General features: G+C 44.3%; 1 protein-coding gene across 1 annotated transcript in view; it reads right to left on the bottom strand.

Annotated features, from left to right (window-relative positions):
• The window catches only part of MYOZ3 (myozenin 3), a 50,901-nt gene that overhangs the window by 9,502 nt on the left and 18,179 nt on the right, over window positions 1-23,220 (bottom strand). The window lies entirely within an intron of this gene.

Raw genomic sequence — 23,220 nt, 5'->3', positions numbered from 1 at the left:
AGTGCCATTGGGGTCCCTGAAATGGGCCCCCCTACATGGCTCTGAGTGCAATGACCATGCCAAGGGGACCCTGGTCCCCTGTGCTGGCCATTGGGGTGGTGGGCATGACTCCTGTCTTTTCTAAGTCAGGAGTTGGGTGGTATGGATGGTTTTGCATCAGAAAATGAAGCTAGGTTAGTTAGAGTCATTTTTTTTACTCTAACGTGCCTAACGTCATTTTTTGGTGCAAAACCCCCTTCTCCCATATCGCCACCCCACCCGGCTAATGTCATTTTCTTTGACGCTAGTCTACCCTTAACGCCGCCTTGCACCATTCCATAAATATGGTGCTCAGCTGGCGCTCAAGAATGGTGAAAGCCAGTGCAAAACATTTTGATGCAAAACTGAGTTAGTGCAGATTTGCACCAAAAAGTATAAATATACCCCTCACTCTCTGACTTACTTCAGAATCTTCTTTGTGTTTTTAGCAAGGAGATGACTTCACAGATAGACTCTGTCTCTCATCAGGTATCCACATCTACCACATCTACCCCTACGTGGATATACACATCCCCTTGGGAGCCCCTTTTCAACTCCATCATGTTATTTCTCTTCTACTTGACCTTGAACTCTCAGCTTGCAGCCAAACTTTCATGGTTTCAGCCTAGTGCACTTCCATCCTCTAGGTCACCCTGGTCAGAACTGCGGCTAGAATACTTTCTTCTAGACAGTATTCTACCTCTCTGCAATCTTAAACATGATTCTGGTCACAGGACAACCCAGTGGTTTAGGATAAAGTTTAGAAGGCCAAGCCACACTGACTGCAGGCTGTCAATTGAAAATATTAGCATTGTAGAACAGAATTTAGGGATGCACAGAAAACTACTCCCATTGGCATGTCAGGAATTACTGGCATTGGACCTCCACTCTGATCAGGTCACCACTTTGTGGGCAGTACAGTGGGGCAGCCTGCGTCATCAGAAGTAGCTTGGTTTCACTCTACGGACCCCTAAGTAGTTTCCCTTACCTCGGGCTCCATGGATGCAATTGGGGAGACCCCTAGATGATGTTTTACATATAAACAGTTTGGAACTCAAGACCAGGATTGAACCTTTTAGTACCCCCAAACAACAGCTCATTAATAATTTACAGTAATAAATAAGTCAAAAGTCCATTGCACAATTTGCACCAGCTGAATGTTGAAGTGTACTCTGATACGAGTTTGCTGCTTATTGTTAATACATCTAGTGGGCACCTCCAACACACAAGCACAGCGTCTAAGCAGGGCGACCTATGTCCAACACGAGTACAAATTCAGCAACTCAGTGGTGTCATTGCAGCCAAGCATGTCACTGCTTTCCTATAGAGACCCTCTCTCTGGCAGATGTGCCTATGGACTTATCCCGTAGCCCAGGTTTAATGCAGACCTCAGTTATGCTCTTATGAACTGCTCTTGTAGTGTGCAACATAAAAAAGTAGCAGAGTTTTTATTGGACCCTATGTCCTATTCTTTGGATGATGTATTGCCATTTGTACCATGCCATTTGTACCACCCTGGCATGGCCATGTGTGCAGCTAGACTCCTATCGGATCCATCTAGCTGAAAAAGGGTTATGGAGAAACTCAGACATTTTCTTCATTGTTGTACAGGGGCTCCTGTATTTATTTCTCTGTATCCGGAGTCCTCACTGAGATTAGGACTAACTCTGTTAGTTCTGTGTTGATTCATACACCCTTTGAACCCATGGCTCCCACTGATATTAAACTGCTGACTGGGAAACCTGTTTCCTTGGAATGCTTTTATATCTATCAGGATTGCCAGTAGGTTGTATGTGGTAACTTTAATAAAGCATGTTAATGTGTACCATAAAGTTGAAGAGGGTGTGAGTACTCATCTTTATACTTTCCCAAGGTTCCTTCCATTCTCCATATTACGTGGTACATCTATAGTCCCTCCTTCTCCTTTACCCCTGGTTTGAAGAGGAGACGACATAGCATAACTGTCCCGTCTCCAGATCTCTCAAATTCTTTCTAGATGGCACTATGCCCATTTGCTATTCTGAAAGATCCTAATCAGTGTATGGTGGTGCCTCTGATAACAAGTGGGCCTTAATAAATCCATTGTTTTATAGATGGTGTTCCATATTCAAGTATGCTGTGCACAGAGCGGAATCTCTCCTCAGAGGATATCCAATTACAAATGAGTGGCAAGTTAGCTTCTACGTCTTTATAGACAGACCCCATAGAGCATTGTTCCTAGGACAATTTAAACCCCATAGGGCATATTCTCTAAGGTAAATTTAAAAATGAATACATCTACATGTGTAAATTTACTCATACACTTTGTAGCAAATTTTGGCTATTCACCATTTGAATGTAAAGTTACTACAAAGTGTAGACCTGAATTCAGAGGGTAGCGTCAAATTTACAAGTGTAAAGTTACTGCTAGTAACTTTTCACACATATGGGGACATCACTGCCAGCTAGGCGGAGATCTCCCCATGGTAAAGTATAGGTCAATTGTAAAACATTTGTTTCACTTTGTGGAAAAAATAGTAAAAATATTTTTACTTCACATTTTCATTGTAAATAAAAATTGTATATATTTACTTTATATGAAGAACAAAAGAAAAAGGCTACAGCAATATTAACTTAATTTTTAATTAAATATTTATTTAATTAAAAAAAAAGTTACATTGTATTACATATTTTTGAAGATTTATTAAAAAGATGCTCACCTAAAGAAAAATATTTATATTTATTTATTATGTAACACAAATACTAAAAGTTATGTATAGAAGAAATGTAAACTAATGTAATCATTTTTTAAAACAAACTTAAATTTATTTTTAAATTAAAAATGATTATTAAAATATTTCAAATAAATATTATTTGATTTTTATAAGTTTTTTAATATTAAATTAAATGTCTCTATATTTTTAAAAAGTAGAAATAAATGAATGAAGCACAGTTACAATTGTTTGGGGTCCATTTCGGCAGTGATATCTTTAGAAGCGCAGTTTTGTGAATAGGAATGGGCTTACTCTTGTCGGTAGGTGCATCTACATCCATCAATTTGTCCTTAATCCTTGCTACACCACTTCTTACTCTTCCGTAACCCCTTCCCGTTTTCTAGTATTTCCTACTTTTCTCCCACATTTACCATAAAACGTAGGCATGGTGTGCATGGATCTCAGCAGTTGGGGCAGAGCTCTCTACACATAAATGATAAGAGAGGCAGAGACCTCTGCATGTCGGTTCGTAAGTTGCATTCTGTAGTACACGAGTAGCACTATTGTAGTACCACTAAACGTACTACACAACGCAGTTTGTGAATAGGCTCCTGTGTGCTTTGCAATTTCAAGCTCTGCACTTTGCATGTTAGTACTAGGTGTGGTGCTGAGTTTGGCAAAGCTCTTCTAAATAATATTTTAAAGGCTCCCAGTTTTCAGTTCTTACTGATTTTTACAGATAAATACAGATGGAAAACCATCTATTTTCCTATCTGTATTTATTTTTAAATATGGATAAATACAGAAAATGCATTTTCTTTTGGATGATACACACTACTGTCAATCATGAGTGCTAGGTCAATAGCTGTGTAGACTGACAGGTAGGGAAGATAGAAAATAAAAATATTTCCTAATGTGTCTTAAATAACTGCAGCAGTACAATAACTTATTCTGTTCTACAATGCAAATATTTTTAAACGACTGTATTGTACGAAATGGCTAAAATATACTGGGCATTCAAACATGAGTAAACATTTGCCTGTTAAATAAATGTGGAAATATACCCATTGCAGCTTCATTGTCAACATTAAACACAAAATAAGCAAAAAAGAAATATGGATAAATGCAGATATAATGCCCAAAAATAAATATGGACAAATACAGATGGAAATGTCAAAAAAGTGAATACCATAAAACTGGTTGCCTTAAATATTTTTTGATACATTTGGTTTATTTGACTGGATCCGACCATACATGGGCTTTCCAATCTTTCCATAAGTCTGAAGGAACAGTAGCTAAATGCACAAGTAAATGTAAATAGCACACTACTGTAACGTTTTTACTGACAGTGCTTAGTTTCCCTTCCTTCTTCCTCCAGACAATCCCACAACTTCTTGTCTCCTTTGTGTCCTTTTGGCATACACAATGGGAAAGGACTGAGTTAATGGGACCCTGGTGGATTGAAGGCATAAGGGGGGAGACCCTGGCTGCCGAGCATCCACAGTAGGCTCCCAAGCAAACGTTTTATTCATTCTGAGCCACTGCAAACCTAGGTTTTGGTGGAATGAGAACTAAAGGTTATCAGTACAATGCACAATACTCAGGATAGTCTCCAATATAGGTAAAGAAATCTCACTGCACCTTGATTATATAATCTATAATAGATAGGACTCCCTTCTTTTTGGTATTTATGTTTTTTAACAATTCCATCTGTATTTATCCATATTTTTTTTTGTTGCCATTTTATTGGTATTCATTTATATTTATTTTATGTTTTGAGAATAAATGGAGTCATAAAATAGTATGGGCCATATTTATACTTTTTGACGCAAAACTGCGCTAACGCAGTTTTGCGCCAAAAAAATTAGCGCCGGCTAACGCCATTCTGAAGCGCCATGCGGGCGCCGTATTTATTCAATAACGTTAGCCGGCGTTAGCCGCCGGCGCTGTCTGGTGTGCGTTAAAAAAAACGACGTACACCAGGCAGCGCCGGCGTAGGGGGAAAATGGCGTATGGGCGTCCACAAATGGTGCAAGTCAGGCTGAGGCAGAAAAATCGCCACAACCCGATTTGCGCCATTTTTTTACGACGCCCATCCCCCATTGAAATGACTCCTGTCTTAGCAAAGACAGGAGTCATGCCCCCTTGCCCAATGGCCATGCCCAGGGGACTTCTGTCCCCTGGGCATGGTCATTGGGCATAGTGGCATGTAGGGGGGCACAAATCAGGCCCCCCTATGCCACAAAAAAAAAGAAGAAAAAATACTTACTTGGACTTACCTTAATGTCCCTGGGGTGGGTCCCTCCATCCTTGGGTGTCCTCCTGGGGTGGGCAAGGGTGGCAGGGGGTGTCCCTGGGGGCAGGGGAGGGCACCTCTGGGCTCATTCAGAGCCCACAGGTCCCTTAACGCCTGCCCTGACCCAGGCGCTAAAATCCGGCGCTAATGCGGGTTTTTTAGACCCGCCCACTCCCGGGCGTCATTTTTGCCCGGGAGTATAAATACGACGCATATGCATCGGAGTCATTTTTTAAGACGGGAACGCCTACCTTGCATATCATTAACGCAAGGAAGGTGTTCACGCAAAAAAATGACGCTAACTCCATGAACTTTGGCGCTAGACGCGTCTACCGCCAAAGTATAAATATGGAGTTAGTTTTGCGTTGAATTTGCGTCGAAAAAAACGACGCAAATTCGGCGCAAACGGAGTATAAATATGCCCCTATATTTCCACATTTAACTGATAAACATGCACTCATACTTTGATGCCTGTCACGTTTTAGCAAATTAAGCAGCCAAGTATAGCCAAACACTACAGAGCAAGGCAAATATTAGCATTATATACAAATATATGTTAACATATGCCGGTATTTACAGGAATCTCATTCTGTTTTTAAAGCCCCATGGTGTCTATTGGTTTACCAGTTGATCTGGATTTCATGAAGGACATGAAGAGTCCCTCAAAAGAAGCACAATTTGCTGTATTTTTCCACTTTTAAAAATAAATACAGATGGAGATGACTATCTCTACGACAGAAAAAAGAACACAAGGAATGCTGGGTCCTTCCACCCACTCCCTCCATTTTGTAATACATAAACTTTACTTACCCAGCATTCTGCCTGGACTACCCAGCCACAGAACAGAAGGCCGCTGTACGGGAGGGAGAGCGGGGTGTGATGAATGGGACAAGGACAACAGGAGTAATGAAGATTACTGGTAAGTAATAGGACATTAGCCCTGGTCCCTCTCATCCTCGTCCGATTCATCACGGTATGGAGAATACACAAGCAGTCAGAACCATCCTTCTGAGAACCGGACACCACTGAAAATAAACCACAAGAAGGGAGACCATACAACAAATGCAGTAACCAAAACAGTGCTTCATTAACAAGAGAAAAAACACCAAAAAAGTCAAGAACAGACTGCTCTCAGAAGCCATAGGCCAAACTTATGGCCTGATTATGACCTTGGCGGATGGGATACTCTGTCCCAAGCGTGACGGATATCTCGCCCGCCATTTTACAAGTTTCATGGGATATTATGGAACTTGTAATACGGCGGGCTGGATATCTGTCACGTTTGGGACAGAGTATCCCATCCGCCAAGGTCGTATTGAGCCCCTTAGTGTCAGTAACCAAAATATTCTGTAACCAATAGTGCCTGACAAAAGTATTTGAGGAAGCCCAGGTAGAAGCCCGACAAATCTCATGACTGGACACTTTTGCGTAGTTCAACCCAGGAGACTGCCACCCCTGTGTAGACCTGCCCTGGACCCCAGCAGGAGGAGGAAACCCTGACACAGAATAGGTCAGCGCAATAGTCTGCTTGATCCACCGGCCAATAGAAACAGAAGAGGCCTTATTATCCCAAGAGGCAGCCCCAAAAGAAACAAAGAGAGATTCAAATTTTTGGAAAACCTGGGTATGATCCAAATACAATCGTAGAGCCCTCTTCACGTCCAGCAAAGACCAGTCCAACTCAGAGGCCTCCCCAACCTCCGACCCCAAGGCAGGTAAAATAACTTAATTTGAACAATGAAACTGGGAGGGAACCTTAGAAACAAAGGAAGAGTCCAAATGCAAAACCCACCCCATCCTCTGTGAAAGGCAAGAAAGCTTCCCTGGCCATGAGGGCACTCAGATCCCCAAGACATCGGGCCGAAGTCATGGCCACCAAAAAAATCAACCCTAAAGGTGGCAAATTTAATATCAGCCCCCTCTAGAGGCTCAAAGGGAGACAAAACCTAAACCCTCAAAACCAAAGTCAAATTCCAAAAGGGGAAAGAAGGCTTCATCACTGGCCGCTCCAGAGAAAAACTCCTGAGCACGCAAACCACCAAATCATCCACATCCTGCAGATTTCCCTAAGGAGACCGGAAAGCTTTGATTGCAGTCCACTGTGCACAGAAAGTGGATACTGCCAACCTCTTCTCAAACCCCTCCCACAAAAACTGAAGGACTATGGGCAGAGAACAATCCAAAGGAGAGACCCCCCACAGGTTCACACCACTTCTGAAAATTGTTCCTCCCATGCATGCCCAGAACACTATCTGTCTGGTAGAGGAGGTCAAGTAAGTCCCAGGCTTCCTGTTTCCTCTGCACGTCTCCCAGCAGCCCAGCCGGTTGGGAGATGTACTTGTGTGCCACAATGCTCATCGCCTCCTTGGCTCCCCAGAAGAATGGCCCGACCAGTGGCCACATCCGGGCACATACAGCACTTCCCCAGTAAGCCCGGCAGACAGTGGGGAAGCACAACAACCACACGAGCAGCCGCCCAAGCACAGCAGGAACGACTCCATGAAGTTCCCGGTTCCCATTTGTAGGAAGACAGAAAAAAAACAGGGGGAATGCTGGGTAAGTACGGTTTATGTGGCACCAGAAGGAGGGGGTGGGTTGGAGGACCCAGCATTCCTAGTGTTCTTTTTTTTGTGTTGTGAAGATCGTTATCTTCTTACCATGATGAATGGGACAAGGACTAGAGGGACCAGGGGGTAATAGATTGTTTTCTGTCTGCATTTATCTGTACAAATCAGTGAAAAAGGAAAACTGGAAGCCTTTATAATAGACTATGGCCCAGATTTATGAAACGTTTGAGCTGGCACTCACATGATGGAATCTGGCACAAAGTAATGCAAAACTTCACAAGCAGCAGCAACAATCAACTACTGTGTGTAAACCATATGTGCGCTGAAAGATGACCCATGTGCAGCAAAAGGTGGGAATGTCTGGAACAGGACAGCACTAAGACCACAGAGGTTTGGCTCAAAGACAGATCTACGAAAGTAGAGTGATCTGGTTTTGTACCAAGTCCTAGTGCCAAATAAAACCAGGTGCACGCAAGGGGGAAGCACACAACATGATAGACCTATGTGCAACGGGTGCTTTACACTATCTCATATGTTTTGACCCCCTCTTGTGCTGTTGTCTTCACATATAATTTGTACAGGTGGGTGTACCTACAAACTGTCCACTTCTGGCTTGTCTCTGTGTCACAGTGCGAAGCTACATGTCATGCAGAAAGAGACCATTTTTAGCACGTGTGGTGCAGATGAGGTCATCAGTAAGTGACCCTTCCTGGGGCTATTGCTATTTCTGTCCTTTGGAATGCGACACTGCAATTTTTCACTCAGCGCTCCAGTACTTGTAAATTGTAAATCTGGGCCTATGTGCCTTGCAGCGGTGCACCCCAATCCAATCCAATGCACCCCACTCCAATCTGCCCTACTCCAATCCAAAACAATTTGCCCCAATCCAATATGCCCACTCTAATCTGCCCGCTCTAATCTGGCCCATTCCAATCTACTCCATTCTAATCCAAAACAGTCTGCCCACTTCAATCCAAAATAATCTGCCTCACTCCAATCTACCCACTCCCATCTAAAACAATCTGCCCCACTCCAATCCACTCCAATATGCCCCACTTTAATCCAAAACAAGCATCGCCACTCATACCTACCCCACTCCCACCTAACCCACTCCAATCCCAAACAACCCACTCAAATCCAAATATAATCTTCCCCAGCCCAATCCAATCCACCCCATTCCATCCCAAATCACCCCACCCCACTCCAATCCACCACAACTCACTCCATTACAAACCAGTCCATCCCAAATAAATCCAATCCACCCCCCACCAATCCATTCCACCCCAATCCAGCTAAATCCAATCTACCCCACTCTAGTCCAATACACCTCACCCCAATCCAATCCACCCCTCCCTACTCCAATAAACTCCATTCCAAAACACCCCACCGCTCAAGTCCAGTCACACCTACTCCATGTCAATCCACCCCACTCAAGTCCAGTCCACCCCAATTAAGTCAAGTCCAATCCACCCCGTTCGAGTCCAGTCCACCCCGTCCAATCCAACCTACTCCAATCCATCTGACCACAGTCCAATCCACCCCACCTCAGTTCAGTTCACCACACTCCAATCCAATCCATCTAGCCTACCCCGCGCCAATCCACCCCGTGCCAATCCAATTCACTCCGCTCCAATCTCCTTCGCTACAACCCACCACACCCCAATCCAATCCACCACACCCCATCCCAGTTTGGTCCACCCCACTCCAATCCAATCCATCCACACCACCACACTCCAAACCACCCCACCTCAATGCAATCCGCCCCAATCCAATCAAACACACTACCTCAATCCAATCTACCCCACCCCACTCCAGTCCAATCCAATCCATCCCACTGCAGCCCATTACACCTTAATCCAATCCACCCCACTCCACTCCAATCCAAATCACTCCACTCTAATCCCCTCCACTACAACCCACATCACCCACCCCACCCCAATCCACCACACCACACCACATCCCAGGTAGGTCCACCCCACTCCATTCCAATCCATTCACCCCACCCCACTCCAATCCACCCCACCTCAATGTAATCCGCCCAATCAAATCAAACAAACACAACCTCAATCCATTCTACCCCACCCCACTCCAATCCATCCCACTGCAGCCCACTACACCATAATCCAATCCACCCCACTTCAATCCACCCCACTCAGTCCAATCCAATCCACCCCACCCCACTCCAATCCACCCCACCACAATCCAATCCACCCCACCCCATCCAAGCTCAGTCACCCACTCCAATCCATCCATCCCATCCCACCCCGCTCCAATCCATCCAGCCCAGCCCAAAGCAATCTACCCACCCTACTCCAAACCCATCCACCCAATTCCAATCCAATCCAGCCCACCCCACTCCAATCCAAACCACCTCACTCCAGATCAATCCATCCCACTCCAGATCAATCCATCCCACTCCAATCCAGTGAATCCAATCCACCCCACTCCAATCCAATCCACGCCTGTACAGTCCAAACTAATCCACCCCCCTCCACTCCAATCCAATCCACCCCACCTCAATCTACCCCACCCCGGCCCTATCACTCCAATCCAAACCATCCACCCCAGTCCAATCTAATCCACCTCAATCCCATCCACCTCACCCCTTTACAATCCACCCTACTCCACTCCATTCCAATCAATCCACCCTACCCCACACCAATCCACCCCACTCCGCTCAATCCACCCCACTCTACCCCAATCAAATCCACCCCACTCCACTCCAATGTAATCCACCCAACTGCCTTAATCCACTAAAACACACTCCACTCTATTCCAAACCATTCCACTCTACAACACTCTCTGCCACTGAACCACTGAACTCTACTCCCCTCTACTCAACTCTAAGACACTCTACTCCTGCGACCCCACTCTACGACATTCAAACAAATCCACTGTAGGACACTCTACTTTCCCACTCCACTCTGACACTCCACGCCACTAACTTTTAGCCATGCTGAACATCAGCCACACTCATGTACGACATGGCAAAACACATTGCCAAAGCTAATAACTCTTGTATAGGCGAGACCTATTGGCTTTGCCAATGCTTGTTGTTGAAGTACCCTGGTTAGGAGCTAACGGGAGCCTCACACCTAAAAGCAATGGAGGGGAAACAAAGGCACACAGCTTATCTCTTCACAGGTAGTTGAGAGGGATGTTTTGGCTTAGTTCAGCCCCTGCATTTAAGACATACGCATGCACTGTAAGAATGTCAGTTGTGTTGGTCTGTCCCAGCATTGACAATAAATCATATGTATGTAAATCAATGTATAGGATGTGTTACATAAGATAGTGAGGGCTACAAGGTGTAAGAGTGACGTCCTTGTAGCTTACTGTGACTTACAATTTGTGAACTGCAAGTAACAAAAGGATATCAGTGTTAAAAGCAGTACCCCATTTATCCATTTACATAATATAAAAATATGTTATCTGCGTATTACATAATGTGCTTTGCAGGAGACATATTAATTCTCTATGCTACTTTGATTCAAAATTGGGATTAGACAAAACACAGATAATTCTCTCCAGCAAATGCATTAACCACCAGAGTTATCTTACCATTGTTATTAGTCTCTGAGATTTAGTTGGCACACTTTACAACCAAATAAGCACAACATATTTCTCCTTGTTTCCAGTTTCTTTTTGGCAGAGTTTTAAAAAATAAATGAAAAAGCTGCGACCCAGATTTTGAGTTGGGGTTGCTTCAGTTTTTTTGGCACAACCCTGGTGCAAAATCGTATTTGCTGAAATGTACTCCTGTTAAACATATGTGAGGTGTGAGGTCTTAAGGTTTGATGTCAGTCCCTAAGAGGGTACTACCTGTGATTCCACGTGCAATGTCACGCGCCGTACTGTCACGCACCATGATGTCACTTGCATACCGCATAACTTGGTTAGTACCCCCACTTCTTTTTTAGGACTTCTGCCCTGGCAGAGTATGCAGTCACTAGATTTCACAGTTTGGATTGCAGGCTGTCATTGGTAAATTAAAGGTCACGAGTCGTGAAGCTTTGAAACGTTAGAGATACTCAGCAAGAGCACACCCAGGCAGCGAAACACAACACCCCCACAACCCACACACACACATGCACGCACACGCCCAGCAGTAAATTTAAACCTCATGCTGTGAAATCAGATCTGCCATAACATACACATGACGTGAAACCAATGGTATAGGATTTTGAGCGGATTGACAGCTGGCAAGTTAACACCAGAGGGGATTGCCCTGGGCAGGGACGGCCTGCTCTATAGGGAAATTGAGCTAATTTCCAAGCATGCCTCAGGCCTGCAAAAGTGGGTTAAGGAGAACCGGGAAGGTCGATCATACATCTTCCTGACGTCTGTGAACTCCCCTGCTACCAGCGGTCCCTCAGAAGCCGCAAACTGAGACTGAGTTTCTTGACATTTCCACACATGCCAGGCCTCCTCTGAGCCTTGGGTCACTAGTAAAATGGTAGACAGATGAGACTTGGAGCCAAGATGGCTGCCAGATCCTTAGCCTAGGAAGTCATGGGTAGCATGCAGTCCTGAAAAAGGATCAAGGCTGTTAGACCTCCAAGCAGACAGGCAAATGACAGGTGCCAGGTCACGGGCCTGCACTCCTTGTAATCAATCTTTCATTGATGAGAGGTCTGGTTGGTGTAAAATGGCGAGACCGCATTAGAAACGGGAACCCCACAGCGAGACAGAACAACCAGGCACTCTTGCCGTTACCAGATTATAGCAAGCCACTATGCTTCAATCTGCTTTTTCTTTTATAACTCATTAATTGGGTAATTTCTGTTACTTTGGAAAGAATACAGACTACAACTCCCACAATCCGGGTTGGCTTTTTGGAGAGATCAACAGAAAACAAGGCTCCATTTGTGTTATTACTGCTCGGACAGGAGACTTCTTGCAGCACATTTATTCCCAGTTAGGTTTACTTTCTGATGTCATATTTCCCTAATATATTGTAGTTGTATGTTTGCATTTCAATTGACAAAATAATGCTTTTTGGCAATTGTAGCACTGCATGAATTAAAGTACAATATGGTAGCGGGTTGTGAAGGTTAAGTCCAAGGTTGAAGATAGGAAAAACCAATGACATACAGCAATTTGTACCTTCTGCGTGGGATACATGTGACATGTGACTGACTGTGACTGCCTGCACTACCGGCCTATCAGTGGTGCCAGTCTTTCTGAGATGCACATATCCACCAAGGGTCAGTTTGCTGTTGTCACCCACCTTCCATGCTCCAATCCCAAACGCCCGATCCTGATCCCCACCTCCATACGGTGACATGTTACAGCATGACCATGATTTTGTTGGCTTGGTTCATGCGTTGGATCTTAGAGCTAAGGAAGCCCCTGGCTCGGCTTTTTTATTACATTCTCTGACTTGCCCATCTCTACCTTTGTGCGAAAACCAGGCCAACGAGTATCTGAGTTGATGCGAGCAATAGCTTGCAATGGTTCCGCTGACAATGAAATGCAGGTTTGGACATGGATTCTCTTTAGGTGGCCCAGTTTAGTTGTTGCATTGCTGCCATGTGGCCCCATGCCTTCTGCAATGCTCTCAAGTTCCCCCATTCCATGCTTGAGTGTCTTATGCAGGCCAAGTTTTTTCTATTCATTCTAGTACATTGGCCATGTTTATCCCACTTTAAATTCAGTACCGCAACTACCGGAATGTTAAGTTCTCCAGATCCATGCACAACTAGCAGCTCCATGACAGACCTTTTTTTTGTATTCTGGGGCTTGCAGTATTATTGTAGTAATGGGTTAACCAAGACTGACCTGGGAAACTTGGCAGGGTTGAATGCAAAGGAATAGCCTAGAGTTGGTGTGATAGTCAGCTAGTCACTCCAGAAAATTGAGAGTTCTGCATGTGTGATTCTTTCAGGCAGATATGTCTTTGAGAAAACAGCATTATATGCATGCTAGGTTTTAAAACACAAAACTACATGTCCTAGAAAGCAAGGAATGTTAGCTTAAATGCAAACCCTGGTTGATGGTGCTATGATTAGACAGTTGTTACAAATTGAAGGAACACGATATGTGACACAATCTAATGCAATAGGATGCTCTCCCCCACTTTGCACTTTCAGTTTAACAATGTTTAAAACAACTGTCACTTCACATCATAAGATAGAGTTATCAGGTGAATTCATGTCATCTGGTAACCTTTTAAGTAGCAGGGTTTATTTTTACAAATCATTGATTTCAGGTGTGTTCTTTATTTTGTTTCATTACATTATAACTTCCATAAAGCATGTTTTTAGGTTTCACCTTCAGACAGCGTTAAATCTAGATCGATCGTATATAATAAAATAAATATAAGGCTCCACTACAAGTTGCCCAGAATGGTACCCCCTGTTGCGGATACCACTCCTGGCAATAATTTGTACCCGGCCTTGAAATTATCTGGTCCACAAACTGTGGAAGTGATCAATTTAGGGCCAACAGACCTCAGGCACAGGTTTCCCTGTGGAGCTACAGAGGCTGCAGGCATCTGTTGCACCTGGGCCCTGCCTGCCTGCCTGAATGGGTGAATCAGAAGATACTTCTCCCAGCTGAAGTAAAAGGAGAACAGTCTTCCCGCCATCCCTTGTCCCCCATCCACTCTCCATGGTAACACAAGGAAAATCCTACCAACTATTTACCACCTGGGACAAGCAGGTGTTAGATAGCTGTGGATTTGGACCCATTGTTTCTCATGGATGGGGAAAACATGCGGATTTGGACCTGGTATTCAAAGTTCCAACTGTTATTCTCCGATTTGTAATCCCCATGATGTCATGGGCAGATACCAACAGGTACAATAAAGGCCACCCTATCATCCCCACAGGAGATAATGGGGAACTTGTAATGGAGTCAATAGTGTGTGTTGGGTCTTGCTCGTGAGTGGAAGGCTTTCATGTGTATCTCAATTCCGTGTTCTTTGTTCAATGGCTTTCCTCCCTCTTCTTGTTCGTCTTGCCCCTGAAACAATACTGTTTCACATTGTTTCTATTGCATTAGTTGTTTACTTCCACTGCTGACTTGGAGGGGCTCTTTTCCTTTTCAACTCTGCACTCCATGGGAGAAATTTCTTTCCTTCTTCTTTCCCCTGTATACTTCTTTCCACTCATAAACACAACTCTCTCTTCCTTCTACGTTTATCTCACTTTGCTGTTTATTAGGGGCACATTTCTTCAGTGTCTCTCTCCACCACGCTCTACCTGCCTCGCTACCACTTCTCGCACCACTGCTCACTCATTGCTCCTTGGGTCTCCCATCCTGCTTCCAGTCCCACTCCCTGTTTTCACATTTTTAATTTTCCATTTTTATAGGACCCTGCATCTGTTATGTACCACCAAGCCTCTCACTTCCTTTATTGTCTCACTCATGCACACTTTATTTTTTCTTTTTCATATACTGCTCTAAAACGGCCATCAGCCATATTGGAATCAGTAAATTTAAAAAGAATGGCTGCTGATGCATTCTGATTCATATACATGCATTATTGGACATTTTGAAATGGATTTTCTTGATTAGGAAACTCTTTGCAAGAGGGCCACTCTTTATCCAAATGCAGTGTCATGTACCAGTGTCCATTTTCAACTTTGCTTATGCCAATGCAAACACGCATAGGCAATGAAATAACCTGGGGCCTGATTTAGATGTTGGCGGTAATGGGTTTGCTGCCACTTTTTCAACAGGAATCCCGTCTGCCGACTTGGCGGTCCGCCCGCCCAATTTAGATGTTGGCGGACGCATCAACGATAACCCGCCCAAGTCCCATTGACTTCGTCAAGGATTCCCATCCGCCACCACGGGGCCATAGGAAAGAGTGGCTGGTGGCGGGACTCCAGTCACACTTACTGCCATGCAGATTTGGATGTGCCTTACCGCCAAGCAAAATGTGGCAGTCTGACCTCCATTTCTGCCTTGGTGGATTGGGGGGGAAACTGGGTGAAAACTTACCTTTTTTCCTAATTCCATTTTAGTTTTTGGCTGGATATGACTGGAACACTCTCAGTCGTTGCTGCCACTGGACAACAGACAAAACACGATCCCCATCTCTGGACACAAAGGTAGGAACCGGCATTGGCTGTGTACATTGGGGGAGGGGGGTCACTGCACATGAGCTCGGGACCACTGCAGACATATACATGTCACAGTAATGTTTTTAGATTACTTTTACATGCGTATGTCGGGGACATGAGTGGGTCAGACAGGGATGGGGACACACTGCTAGACAACACATATCACACACATAGACAAATGTAATTTTAGTGTCAGTATTCATTGGCAAGTGAACACTGGCACCACAACGACAGTACAATCACACCTGTGAAATGTGTCCATGTGTGCACATTACAAGGGGAGCTGTTCCTGTCATGTTGTGCTTCGAGTTGTGTGTGTGAGTCAGTATGTGTATATGTGTGTGTGCAGTACGATTGGCTGGGTGGAGGAAGCTTGAGTGGGTGCTGTGGTTGTGTCAGTATGTGTGTGTCACTTGCACATGGCATTAATGTTGTGGTGTATGTTGTGTTGTCCTGTGTGTTATGTTGCTGAATACAACATTCAGGTGAGTGTTGCTGTGTGGTGGTCATTGTTGTGATGTATATAGTTGTGACATTGTGTGAGTGTGTTGGTGTAGATGAGTGTGTAGATTTGTTGGTTAATGTGCTTGTGTTGTGCGTGGGTGCAACATCAGTAATGTGTGTATGCTGTGTCCTGGATGTATGGCAATGTGTGTTTGTGGCATGTATATGTTGTGTTGTGGTGGAATTGCAATGGATAATAGTGTGTATGTGGTGTGTTGTGTGTGATGCAGGGGGACAAATATGGCAGAGGCACAGTGTGTGTGCGTGACTTACCTATATTCCACAGCCACTGCTGTCCGATGTACATTGGGTCCTGCGATGTCCTCCCTCCATCAGCAAACCCTTGCCAGTACACCACCTGCAAGACTGTAACATCTAAATACGGCAGGAGGAATACCTACCTCCAACTTGATGATCTTCTTGGCCCACCACCATGGTGGTTTGGTGGTAATACTGCCAAGGTCGAAATCAGGCCCCTAGGGGCATATTTACAAGCCCCTAGTGCCTCCTTGCGCCACATTGGCGTCATTCTTTTTACGCTAATGTGACATTAGGAAGGCATTTTTTGCCACGCCAGATTTACAAAGTGGTGCAATGTATGCATTGTGCCACTTTGCACCCCCTTGCACTACATTATGCCTGCACCAGGCATAATGTATGCAAAGGGGGCATTCCGGCGCAGGAAGGCCCGACAAAATGCAGCAGTGAAATCTACAGGACTTCACTCCACAATTTTTTCCGTCCTTTTTAACACCTGCTAAGAGATGGCGTTAAGATGACACACCCATTGAAATCAATGGGTCTCCCTGCACTTGGCTGCACTAGCGTTACCATTTTTGATGCTAGTGCGTCAAAGCACCACAATAGCGTCAAAGATTTTGACACTATTGTCCTAATGACTGCCATGGTGCACCGTATGGTAAATTGTATTGTGTATTGCAAATATGGCGCACCCATGGTGTTGTTAGGTGGGGCACAGGTGGCGCAAGAAAATTGGTGCATCAGTGCTGAAGCGCCAGTTTCTTGTAAATCTGCCCCCCAGTCTTTTAAAGGTGTAACTTATGCTTGCTTTTAAAGTGACAGTCCAGGTAAACATGCATTTGCAATACAATAGGCCTCGCATTTGTGAAAGTTAGAGCTATTGGTGGTGTAAATGACAATGGGGGTCATTCCGACCCTGGCGGTCCATGACCGCCAGGGCCGGGGACCGCGGAAGCACCGCCAACAGGCTGGCGGTGCTTCCAGGGCTATTCTGACCGCAGCGGTAAAGCCGCGGTCAGAAAGGGGAACCAGCGGTTTCCCGCCGGTTTTCCCCTGGCCCAGGGAATCCTCCATGGCGGCGCTGCTTGCAGCGCCGCCATGGGGATTCCGACCCCCTTCCCGCCACCCTGTTTCTGGCGGTTTTCACTGCCAGAACCAGGATGGCGGGAACGGGTGTCGTGGGGCCCCTGGGGGCCCCTGCACTGCCCATGCCACTGGCATGGGCAGTGCAGGGGCCCCCTAACAGGGCCCCACAAAGATTTTCACTGTCTGCTTAGCAGACAGTGAAAATCGCGACGGGTGCCACTGCACCCGTCGCACCCCTGCAACTCCGCCGGCTCCATTCGGAGCCGGCTTCCTCGTTGCAGGGGCTTTCCCGCTGGGCCGGCGGGCGGCCTTTTGGCGGTCGCCCGCCAGCCCAGCGGGAAAGTTGGAATGGCCGCCGCGGTCTTTTGGCCGCGGGGCGGTCATTCGGCGGTGACCGCATGGCGGCCGGCGACCGCCGCCCGCCGCGGTCAGAATGACCGCCAATGTCTTTTACCTATGTGTTTTGGTGTGGAGTGTAGTGGGTGTATGCCAAGTGCCACAGCAACCCTTCCAGGCCTGTCACTGCAGGAGAAAGGACACAACAAGGCCACCATCTTGGGAGTGTATTTGCCTCATTCCTACAGACTGGCTGTGATACCCTACGGATGCAACCCTTTCTAGTGTCTTTACATAAACTTTTATAGCACCAAACAAGCCACAAAGAGGCACCTTCGTGGCATATTAACCCGGAGAATGAGGGATGTCAAGAGAGTTAGGAGCAAAGAAAAGGGGGCAGTCATATATTTATGTGTGTTAAACTTTCAAAGGAATTATTCCTCTATTTTGGCAATACCAGCCTAACTTTTGAAAATATTAACTGTATACATAAAGAATAATAGAAGAGGCAGCTTAACCACAAATTAATTATAGCAATTTTGTTAACAAAAGCACCTGCTTTACAGAACCTGTATTACCAAGCGCTATATTGAAAAGAAACAAGTTAATCCCAGACTGCCCCAACAAGCACCAGACAAAGAACTGTCGGGGAGAGGATGTGGCGTAAGGTCCAGAGCTGCCGACTTTGGAGCTGGGGAACACAGTTTGAGTCTTGGCGCCAGCTCAACATCCTGTGATTGTGGGCAAATCACTTAACCTCCCCTTGCTACCGAAAATGAATGTATTCTTGTGTAATGTAACCAGTTCTCATGTAAAGCGCTGTAGTACCGTTGTATTGAGTTCATGCTGTATAAAACTGCAAAAATTAAATAAAACGCTCCAATAACTTTGTGTTGACTTTGAGCTACATAAAGCTGAAAATATATATATATTTTTTTAATGCCCCTACAGACATTGCGAAGAAACAGCAAGATGCCCGAAACCAAGGAAGACGAAAAAACTGCATACCGCCATGAGCGAAGCAGCAAGGAAAAGAAAAAATAGTGTGCTGACACAAAGCTATCTGGCAGATCGTGCAATAATTCAGGTTACAGGGTCAGTCTCCATGACGGTAACAAAACAGCCTCAAGACAGGAAAAACGTAAAGCATTTACCAATGACATCAAGGGATTTTGAAAGGCAGGCCCAGGAAGGAATGAAAGTGATGGGTGTGAGATAGGCGTGGTAGAGCCCTCACAATAGATGACAACATGTCGAGAAGAGCAGCGCTTGCGCCCTGCTATGCCCAACCTAAAAATGAGTTGTGGATAAGTAAATACCAGAGCACACCAAGTACATCCAATTAGCTTCCGTATGTGTCAATGAAGATTCCAATTTGAAACTGATGTGTCACATTTATTGTTCATCAAAAAGTATTCCATAGGGTAGTATCCATCATACATCAAGAGGAACAACAGCCAACACGTGTTTTGTCATTATCAAGCCTAAAAGGGGAGTATCCTATAACCCTCGCCTGCTTAGGATATCAACCTAAACATACTCACAAAAATTAGCAGGCAAGGGACAAATTCAATAATTATTTCGAACAACCAATATTAACTCTTGGTTTCAAGGGGTAAATTATTTACCCTTATTTATTCCATTTAATTACAAACAACAGCATCCGACTCATAGGAGAGCAACCTATCTCTAATTCTATCACAATAGCGAAGATATATACAAATATATATACATTTACATTTATAACAAACGTTTATAACAAACAATACATGAAGGATCTCAAAAATAAGAAAACATGTGCCCAACTACAAAACTTTATATGATAGTCACAATAACACAATAAACAATGTGATCTGATACCATATAGTGACCAAGGGTCTTGCACCCAGCTGTACAATACCTAATTGTTTTTTTGGAAAGGTATTATGTAGTGCTAAACAAATTTTGTTTATCAATTCATTATCACTCCAGAACCCTTGGTCCCACTACAAAGATGTCGACGTGTTTCGGCCTTAACACTCAGACCCTCATCAGGATTGTCGGAGGGCACTGGCACCACTATTTGTTCAAGCCACTCAGTCTAAATATCAGCATGTATATGCTAGAACGTTGTATTCTCTCCTATTACTCCACTCCATATGCGTTCACGGCCCTCGCGTTGCCGGAAGACACCAAGAAGCTGCTTTCACTATTTCGTGAGTCACGTGTTTTGTCAACATGACTTTTTCAAGGCAAAGCAAAATAAGTTCTAAATGCCAAACGTGTCGAAGAAAAATATTCTAGTGCACCAAGGCGACTGTTGGTGCAAATCTTGAAACCAATAGGTAGGATTCAGGTAAGTTTACATGAAAGCAGACACGACCATGGTAAGCCTGTCAATGCATGTAGATTTGTTTTATCGCCAAGTCTCGAACCATGAGTTGTCTTGATGACATGGAGTCATCTGCTAATTACACAACAATAGCATTTAGATGGAAATCTTTAAAATACAATTGTGGAGCACTGGGGAACTGGGAATCCAAAAGAAACACTTAATTTTGCTATGGAGTTGAAGATGTCAAATGTTCCACAGCCCCACCCCGGCATCTGCATACCAATTAGTCCCATCCTTAGAACTAGATCTCTTATTAGGGAAGATAAAATCTTCAATGTGTTCAACTAGATATCATTGGGTTGAGGTCCACACCATTATTGAAGGTCCATCTTATCTAATGTATGGAATGGAATGGTCTGTCAAAGATCTCAGGTTGTCGCATGTTAGATATAAATAGCTCATTTGTCCGGTCCTGTTTTTCTGTGAATTCACTAACGTGTAGATGTGTTGCTAATCAATAAGCAGAAGACTACACAGGAGGTTTCCAGATGACTCCATGTCATGGTGAGTCCTGCATTTTTAATTTCGAAATCATTATTTTAAGGTGTGGTACTTCATGTGTTTCAATTTAAAGGAATAATAATACTTCTTCCTGAATAAATTAAATTGTTAAAGGAAAGACAAGAAATAGAAAATTGTGCCCACTGTGATATGAGGTCATTTAGTGTCCAGAAGGCTTGACAATATTCTACACGAGGTGTCTCCACCCAGTCGATCATGAACTACCAGTAGCTCCCGGACACCTTTAGAGTAGCTCACAGCCTTGAGTTCATTTATAAATAATTACAAGGTCATATTTTCCTTTTAAAGCTAAGGAAAGGCTGTGTTTATTTTACATTATTATCATCAGGCTGCAGATAATAAGATGATAATGAGCAGTGCTCAGTCATATTTATGCCCAGTCTAGGGCTGGTGAACAACTGAAGCACTGAGGTATTTAACTCTTAAATAAAAGTCCTTGTCAACTCACTATTGGAGTTGTGAACAAAATGATTTTTCTGAATGCTTTTAAATGGAAGAAAGTTAAAATGAAAAGTTAACTCTTCATTTCAATTGTCTCCCATTTCAAAGTGGCACAGTTACAAATAGCAGGCCTGTTGCTCCCAGTGGCCAGTAAACACTGTGCCATAAGTATATTTGAAAAATACAGCCATTTTTTTAAATAAGAGAAATTTCAAGGGCAGAGAAATGTTCCATATTATGAGCATTTTTAGAGAACAGTTATACATGTAATGGTGAAAGGTTTGTCCTGTGCTGAAAGTACTTATGACACAGGCTCTCATTCACCCATACAAATATATCCCATTTATACATACACATGTTCATACATCCCCAAAGACCATGCTGTCACTGACAGACATGGCAGCCTTGTCATAGTGCCCCTAGTCAAAGTATTTTGCTCAAACAATAGTATCTGGCTCTTTGGGCATTAGACTTAACGTCAATGAAGCTGAGTGTGGGGGTGTCTGGTAACAGATAATTTCCACTGATCAGAAGTAGCTTTCACTGCAGAAAAGGTTGGAGACTCCTACCCAACACTTTGCAACTGATCAGCCAAACCACACATATTCAAGTCTGAAGTTGGATATTGGCAATGCATTGCTCCTATGTTGAAATCTTTGCATTTGCCACTGTTAAGGATTGTACAGCAGTGAGCCCATATAAGTGTAGTCTGAGCTGACAGAAAGACTGGCTGGGATAATCTCATTCACCTCGATATAGCCCTAATCAGACGAAAATGGCATACCTACCAGGTGATCAGAATGATGTGGCTCACTCTAAGCCAATGCTTTTTTGTCCGATAACACTCAGGCTTGTACGATCACAACTAGAATAACACAAACCCTCAGAATACAAATATTGGCTAAAAGGTCTGGGCTGACAGAAGATGAAGCAAGACATAGGAGTACCTGGGTATTATAAGACAGTGCCACTCGCTTGGTGTGGTCATCAAAGATACCACATGCTGCCCTAAAACGAGCAGTCTCATGCAAAATAGCATACATGCTCCTGGTTACAAGGACTGATTGCTGGCTGGTTGATTAGGCTTCAAAGTAGAACCAAGGCCAAAGCAGAAATGCAGTTGTATTCAGATGCATCATCAGTCCATGTGACAGGTTTCAACAAATCTAGTTTTGGTCTTTTTTTTAGTCAATCAATGCATCCTAGGAATTGTAGCCCAAGATCATTGTAATTGCAGTGATTAGTCTGAAGAGAAGCCCAGGACTGGAAACTCTGATCACTGTATTTTGACTAGGCAAAAATATGGACAACTCTGAGAACACTGGCTCAGATAGCTGAGGGTAAATTAGAAATTCCTGGGGCGTGGCATAAGTGTTCTCCTATTTAGACGTTGTGGAGGTCGCTCATGGCAGAGGGCCCACAATGAATACACGCTTTAGGCAATTTAAGGAACTCACATATGCTGGAGAAAGGATGCTCTGAATGAATAATAAGGTGCTGCCATCAGGAAATGTTTGCTACAATATCCTCAGAAATGATAAGTGTCCTTCTATCACAAGTAAACATAATTGTTTATTGTTAATGTGAGCAGCTTGTAAAAATAGTCTCTCATGCGGATACATCAAGCTGCCCCATGTTGGCTAAGTTTCAGAAAGCAACGCACCTCTCAGTTAGATCCATAAACATCCCCTTACCTTTTGGAATGCACTGTTTATGTCTACAGACCCTCTCCTCTGCCCACTTACCTTCTGGAAGGCAATGAAAACGTCTGTGCCTGCAGGCCCTCTGCTCTGTCCCCTGGCCATCTGGACAACACTGAAAGCATCTGTCTTCGGGCCCTCTCCTTTCTCCCCTTACCTTCTGGAAAGTACTGAAAACTCCTACGTCTTCAGGCCCTCTCCTGCATCCCAATGCCTTTCTGGGGGCACTGAAAGCGTCTGTGTCTTCAAGCCCTCCCTTCCGTTCTCCCACAGAGTCCTATTGTATCTACTGTGTCAGAGCCCAGATGTTTTTTGTTATCACCAGAACCATCAAATACTCGTCCTACTTC

Source organism: Pleurodeles waltl, chromosome 7 (assembly GCF_031143425.1).
Source record: "Pleurodeles waltl isolate 20211129_DDA chromosome 7, aPleWal1.hap1.20221129, whole genome shotgun sequence".
Taxonomy (NCBI): Eukaryota; Metazoa; Chordata; class Amphibia; order Caudata; family Salamandridae; genus Pleurodeles; species Pleurodeles waltl.
The sequence above is the reverse complement of the archived record's forward strand: the minus strand, read 5'-3'. Positions and strand labels throughout refer to the sequence as shown.